The following is a 6,000-nucleotide window of genomic DNA, read 5'->3' on the forward strand; positions in this document are numbered from 1 at the left end:
TCTTTAGCTTAAATGTATTCTGCTACATGTCTTTAGTAAATATTATTGGTTTGTTTGAAGTTATAGCGTCTACAAACTATGGTATATATTTGAAAATTGATCAGTGCTGATGTACTGATGGCCTATCTTGGTTAAGATGGAATGTATGTTTCTTGCTAAAGAACATTATTTTTTATTGAGTTGTTATGGATAAAGTTCCAGTTTAGGTGATTAAATCAACTGCTGAAAGTATTTATAACATGAGGGTTTAAAGTGGTATTTTAGTCAGAAAATTAAGTCCTACTAGATCACTTCAGGCTGGCCCCTTTTTCAGGTATAGCCAGGTCCGGACTGGCCAGAGGGCACACCGGGCATTTGCCCAGTGGGCCAGGGCCTCTGGGCTTAAGATGACCAGGCCGCACAGCAGGAGGTAAACGGCGACTGCAGTCCAGATGAGGCTAATACAGACCGTGGCCGCCACTCACCTCCCACTGTGCGACTAAGTCCAAAGCAGGGCCGATAGGAGGAGCAGCAGTGACGGCTCCTGAAGACAAGCAGAAAGTGCCACTGACACACAGACACCTACTCAGCAGGCTGCTGCTCTGTGACCGGTCTGTAGCGGCTGTGGATGGGGCTGTCTCTTTGCTGGAGGAGCTGTCTCTTTGCTGGATTGGCTGTCTCTGCCCAGTTGGGTCCCGAAAAGAGACATCCCCATCCAGCAAAGAGACATCCCCATCCAGCAAAGAGACATCCCCATCCAGCAAAGAGACATCCCCATCCAGCAAAGAGACATCCCCATCCAGCAAAGAGACATCCCCATCCAGCAAAGAGACATCCCCATCCAGCAAAGAGACATCCCCATCCAGCAAAGAGACATCCCCATCCAGCAAAGAGACCGCTAAATCCAAGAAGGGACATCCCCATCCAGCAAAGACACATCCCGTCTGCTATATGGGATGTCTCTTTGCTGGATTTGGCCATCTCTTTTAATATATATGGGACACCGTGATTAGATCTCCAGGGGCACTGTGATATAAAGGAGACTGCACTGTAAAGGGGCACTGTAATCAATACAGTGCCTCTTTACAATGCAGTCCCCTTTATATCACAGTGCCCCTTTATATTCTATTAGTGTGGAGGACTGACTCCATGAATATGCCCAGGCCTATTTTTTGTCCCAATCCGGGCCTGGGTATAGCTATGTAAAACATTAAAAATAAGTGCCTGTACTGTTTAACCACTTGCCTACCAGGCACTTATACCCCCTTATTTACCAGGCCAATTTTCAGCTTTCAGCGCTGCCGCACTTTGATTGACAATTGCGCGGTCATGCAACATTGTACCCATATGAAATTTTGATCATTTTTTTCTCACAAATAGAGCTTTCTTTTGGTGGTATTTAATCGCCACTGGGCGCTTTACTTTTTGCGCTATAAATAAAAAAAGTGCAAAAAATTTGAAGAAAAAAAAAAGTTTTTGTTTCTATTATAAAATTTTTCAAACAGGTAATTTTTCTCCTTCACTGATGTGCGTTGATGAGGCAGCACTAAAGGGCACTGATAGGCAGTACTAATGAGGTGGCACGGATAGGCGGCACTGATAGACAGCACTAATGAGGTGTCACGGATAGGCGGCACTAATATGCAGCACTGATAGGCGGCACTGATGATGGGTACTGATAGACGGCACTGACTGGCATCACTGCTGGGCACTGACTGGCGGCACTGACTGGCACAACTGCTGGACACTGACTGGCAGCACTGCTGGGCTGCACTGGTGGGTGGGCACAGGTGAGTGGCACTGCTGGGCACAGGTAGGTGGCACTGCTGGGCACAGGTGGGTGCACTGCTGGGCACAGGTGGGTGCACTGCTGGGCACAGGTGGGCAGAGCTAGTGGGCGCACTGCTGGGCACAGGTGGGCGGAACTTGCGGGTGCCACTGCTGGGCACCGATCATCAGGGCACTGATCATCTTGCATTTCCCTCTGATCAGCGTGTCATTGGACACCGCTGATCATGTGGTAAAAGGCCGCTGTGATTGGCCTTTTACCACATCACGTGATCAGCTGTGTCCGTAGGACACAGCGATCACGGAGATCGCCGGGTGCGCGCCCCCTGGGGCGCACAGGAGAGCGCGTTCTGGGAGGACGTCATATGACGTCCACTCAGAACTGGCCAGCCGCAGTGCAGCCGTCATTCGGCTATCTGTGGTCGGCAATAAGTTAAAAGAGAAGTACCACCAAGTTTGTTTTACTGTACTCCTGTGAATCACAGGACTGCAGTTCGCTCTGCACTCCTGTGACCTGTTTCCAGCCGACAGTGGGCTGAAATCTGCTGTCGGTGGATGTCACTCAGCCAGTCCAGACTGGGGAAAGATCCAGTCTTTAAAGTCAGGATCCACCCAAACCAATGGAATGGCACCTGGCTCAGCCTCTCAGGGATTCGCTGAAGTCTGAGCCAGCTCCTCATTCCCCCTCCACAGCCTGTCACTCAAGTGAGCGCTGGAAGGGCAGAGCAGAGAGCAGTGACTGACATCCACTTAGGTGAGTATAATTTCTAAATAAAAAAAGAAAAAAACTTAAAATCCAGTAATTCATTGTCTCACCCTGTTCTGCATATGCTTAGTTGCGCTCTATTTTTCTGCACTGTGCCAAATATCAAAGCCACTAGAGCCCGATCTGCTGGCGTTCTAAAGATTTACTGCTGCTTATGGGCTCTTGGCTTCAGCAAAATGGCAGCCTCCAGCAGGAGCATACAGGAACACTGCTGGAGGCAATTTAGAGCACACACTAATTTTGTTAGCACAATTATTAATATGGAATGTATGTTTCCTGCTAAAGAACATTTTTTTTTATCAGGTTTTTATGGGTAACGTTCCATTTTATGTGATATTAAATCTTCATGTGTTACACTTGTCTTCCCAGAGCACTGCCACTGGATCAGCAGGACAGACGGGCATATAGCTTTCCCGGAAAGAGAGACTACCAATGACAACCCCCGTACTGCAAGTCAAGTTTCCTTTAAACATCTCAAAATACTGAGCACATAGCAACACATAGGAGATCACGGCTTCCTAGAGCTCCTCCCCCTGAGGAGAGTACACAGCGCTCAGCCGGCTCTGGCAGCTGCTGATTGGCTTAACCTTTGCTCCGCCCCGCTTGCTCCCCTCATACATTTCTTTGGCTGAGGCCAGCAGCGTGAGCGCGCTTGGGTTGGAACGGGGCGGGAGAGACCCGGGGGAGATCCGGGTTCTGTGCACGAGCATGACGTGTACAGTCGAATCAAAACAGAGCAGGTGCTGTACAGTAGAGGCTCCCGGCTGGATCGTGTTGTGAGGTGAGGGGTCCTGGGACTGTGCACTGACACTACTGTTCCCCTATGGATGGCATCGTATGCATGGAGTCCCATCCTGTGCTGGGACTAGTTTACTTGGCTTGTTTGTTGTTTTCCCCTCCCTCCCTCCCTTCCTGTCTGTTATCCCAGCTGATTGTGTGTCCTGATCAGTCTTCATCCATAGAAATCAGCCCCATCCAGCTGTAGGATGGACATGGTGTGCTCAGCAGCTGGCATTTTTTGTGGCTCTATTCCTGCTCATTAGATCCTATGGGATGAAATCACGAAGGTAACAGCCATGGATGAGGATACTGATTCATCAGAAAAGTGAGTTCTAGCCAGCTGGGTCCAATGATATTGAAAAATTCCAGTCATGTGACTAAAATAAAGATATGACTGGAGGGAAGCAACACATTCCCCTTCACTCAGCTCACAGGAACAGAACTGAGGCTGTCAATCAGATGGAGATCCCTCCACTGTCACCATTTTTCTCTAGGTGTCAGGAAACCTTGTCAGAAGTGATTCATATTGATGCCCCCTTTCCTTTTATTAAAAACTGTATTTGCATGCAGCGCTGCATACTGATATCAGATCATCTAAGACCTCATTTGGAAATTAATTTAGGGTGGGGATTGAGCGCTGCTGCGTTTTTTTTTGTTTTTTTTTTACTGCCCCCCCAACCACCCCCTTTAAGCTGCAAATGGCAGCGGATGTGGGTGTTTACATGCCGAGATCATGACACCCATGGCAAAAACTACCCCAAATGATGCAATGTGAACAGGGATGCCCTAGTGCATGGGTGTCAAACTGGCAGCCCTCCAGCTGTTGCAAAACTAAAAGTCCCATCATGCCTCTGCCTTTGGGAGTCATGCTTGTAACTGTCAATCTTGCAATGCCTCATGGGACTTGTACTTTGGCAACAGCTGGAGGGTCACCAGTTTGACACCTGTGCCCTAGTGGAAGCTGGCTCTTTAAGTGGGCTGTGACACCTGAGGCAGGAAGGCAGAGTCCTCAATCATGCAAGACTGTGATTGGCTGCACAGTGATGTCTTCATTGGGAGCTGAACATGAGCTGTCCATGTAAGTGTGACAGTTGTTGGGGTGCTTATGGAGTGTACCCCAGAACCACACAGTGATGCATACATGCGATGCCTGGGCGTTACGGCCCACCCACCTGATGCATACATGCGCAAGGAAGGTTTATACCTGCATCTAAGCCACTGCGTCTCTGAACAGATCCACATTTGGATTGCAGTGAGATACCTCTTCACCACCCATTTATAACCCTGTCATTGCCTCACATTTTGCTGCAGCCACGTGCTTGCCACGCAGTTTTAGGGTGTTTGTAGCGCTTTCTCGTTTGCTTGAGTGAATTCCATTTGGCAGGCGTGACATGTTGGATCATTTTTGCAGTGGAAACAAAGTATCACAGCAGCAACATGAGAACACCCTGTCCTCCGCCATTGCAGCCTAAAGTGGTTGTAAACCCTCACATAGACCCAGTGAAGTGACTGGCATCAGGTGATATGCAGATATGAAACAAATCCTCCTACATAAGTTGTTCCTGTTTATCTGCAGTCTTCCCTAAATCCATCCAAAGTGCTGCATTTATAAATCCATCCAAAGTGCTGCATTTATAAAGGTTATCTAAGATTTCAGAAAAAAAGAGATGGAGAACTGAAATTACACTGCAGAGAGTAGTGAGGAGAGCTGTGAGAAGCGATTGGAGGGAAGATACACACACGCCCCTGCACACAGCTCACAGGAACAGAACTGAGGTTGTCAATCGGATGGAGATCCCTCCCCTGTCACCATTTTTCTCTTGGTGTCAGGAAAACTTGTCAAAAGTGATTCATAGTGATAACAGAGGGACAAAGAAGCAGACAGAAATTACACTTAGTGCTCTTAACTGGGACACATACACACTGTAGAGGGATATACTTTTGTAATAATATTTCACGTTTGAGGTTTACAACCACTTTAAGGCTTGGTTCACATCTGTGTGGGTGGTGCCGCTGCGGGACCTGCACAAATGCCTGCAGCCGCACCACCCACACAGAGGGATGCGGGACCTGCACAAATGCCTGCAGCCGCACCACCCGCACAGAGGAATGCGGGACCCGCACAAATGCCTGCAGCCGCACCACGCACACAGAGGAATGCAGGACCCGCACAAATGCCTGCAGCCGCACCACCCACACAGAGGAATGGGGGACCCGCACAAATGCCTGCAGCCGCACCACCCACACAGAGGAATGGGGGACCCGCACAAATGCCTGCAGCCGCACCACCCACACAGAAGAATGGGGGACCCGCAGGCAGATTCCAATAATTCTAATGGCACGCCGGCAGCACTGGAAATAGCAACTGTACTGGGGACTTCAGTTCCTGAGCAGGCTGCGATTTCCCAAGTAGTGCAGGGATGACTTCTCTGCGTGTCCCGGGGCATGGGAGTCCACTCAAACGAATGGGCTCTCGTTCCCGCGCAAATCCGGACCGCACATGTGAACCTGGCCTAAGGGAATGCTAAAAATGCAGCTCAGTCAAGTGTGTTTTAAATGCGCCCCCCCCCCTAACCTCAAGTCTAATCGAGCTATAAGGCTATCTTAAAGGGAGTTAAATAAGTATATTTTCTGTTACACACATTTGTGCTCCTGCTTCCTGTTCTATAGGCACTGTTGCTGCAGTC

The 6,000-nt window shown here is 49.0% G+C and overlaps 1 protein-coding gene across 1 annotated transcript in view; it reads left to right on the top strand.

Annotated features, from left to right (window-relative positions):
- Window positions 1–3,171: 3,171 nt before the first annotated feature.
- Window positions 3,172–6,000, top strand: part of SMIM14 (small integral membrane protein 14) — a 56,405-nt gene continuing 53,576 nt past the window's right edge. The window contains exon 1 of the mRNA XM_089654030.1: window positions 3,172–3,314. The gene's annotated coding sequence lies outside the window, so the exon portion shown is untranslated. The remainder of the gene's footprint in view (window positions 3,315–6,000) is intronic.

The sequence above is a fragment of the Staurois parvus genome, unplaced genomic scaffold (assembly GCF_062004578.1).
Source record: "Staurois parvus isolate SC_StPar_1 unplaced genomic scaffold, SC_StPar_1.0 ptg000734l, whole genome shotgun sequence".
In the NCBI taxonomy this organism is placed as follows: Eukaryota; Metazoa; Chordata; class Amphibia; order Anura; family Ranidae; genus Staurois; species Staurois parvus.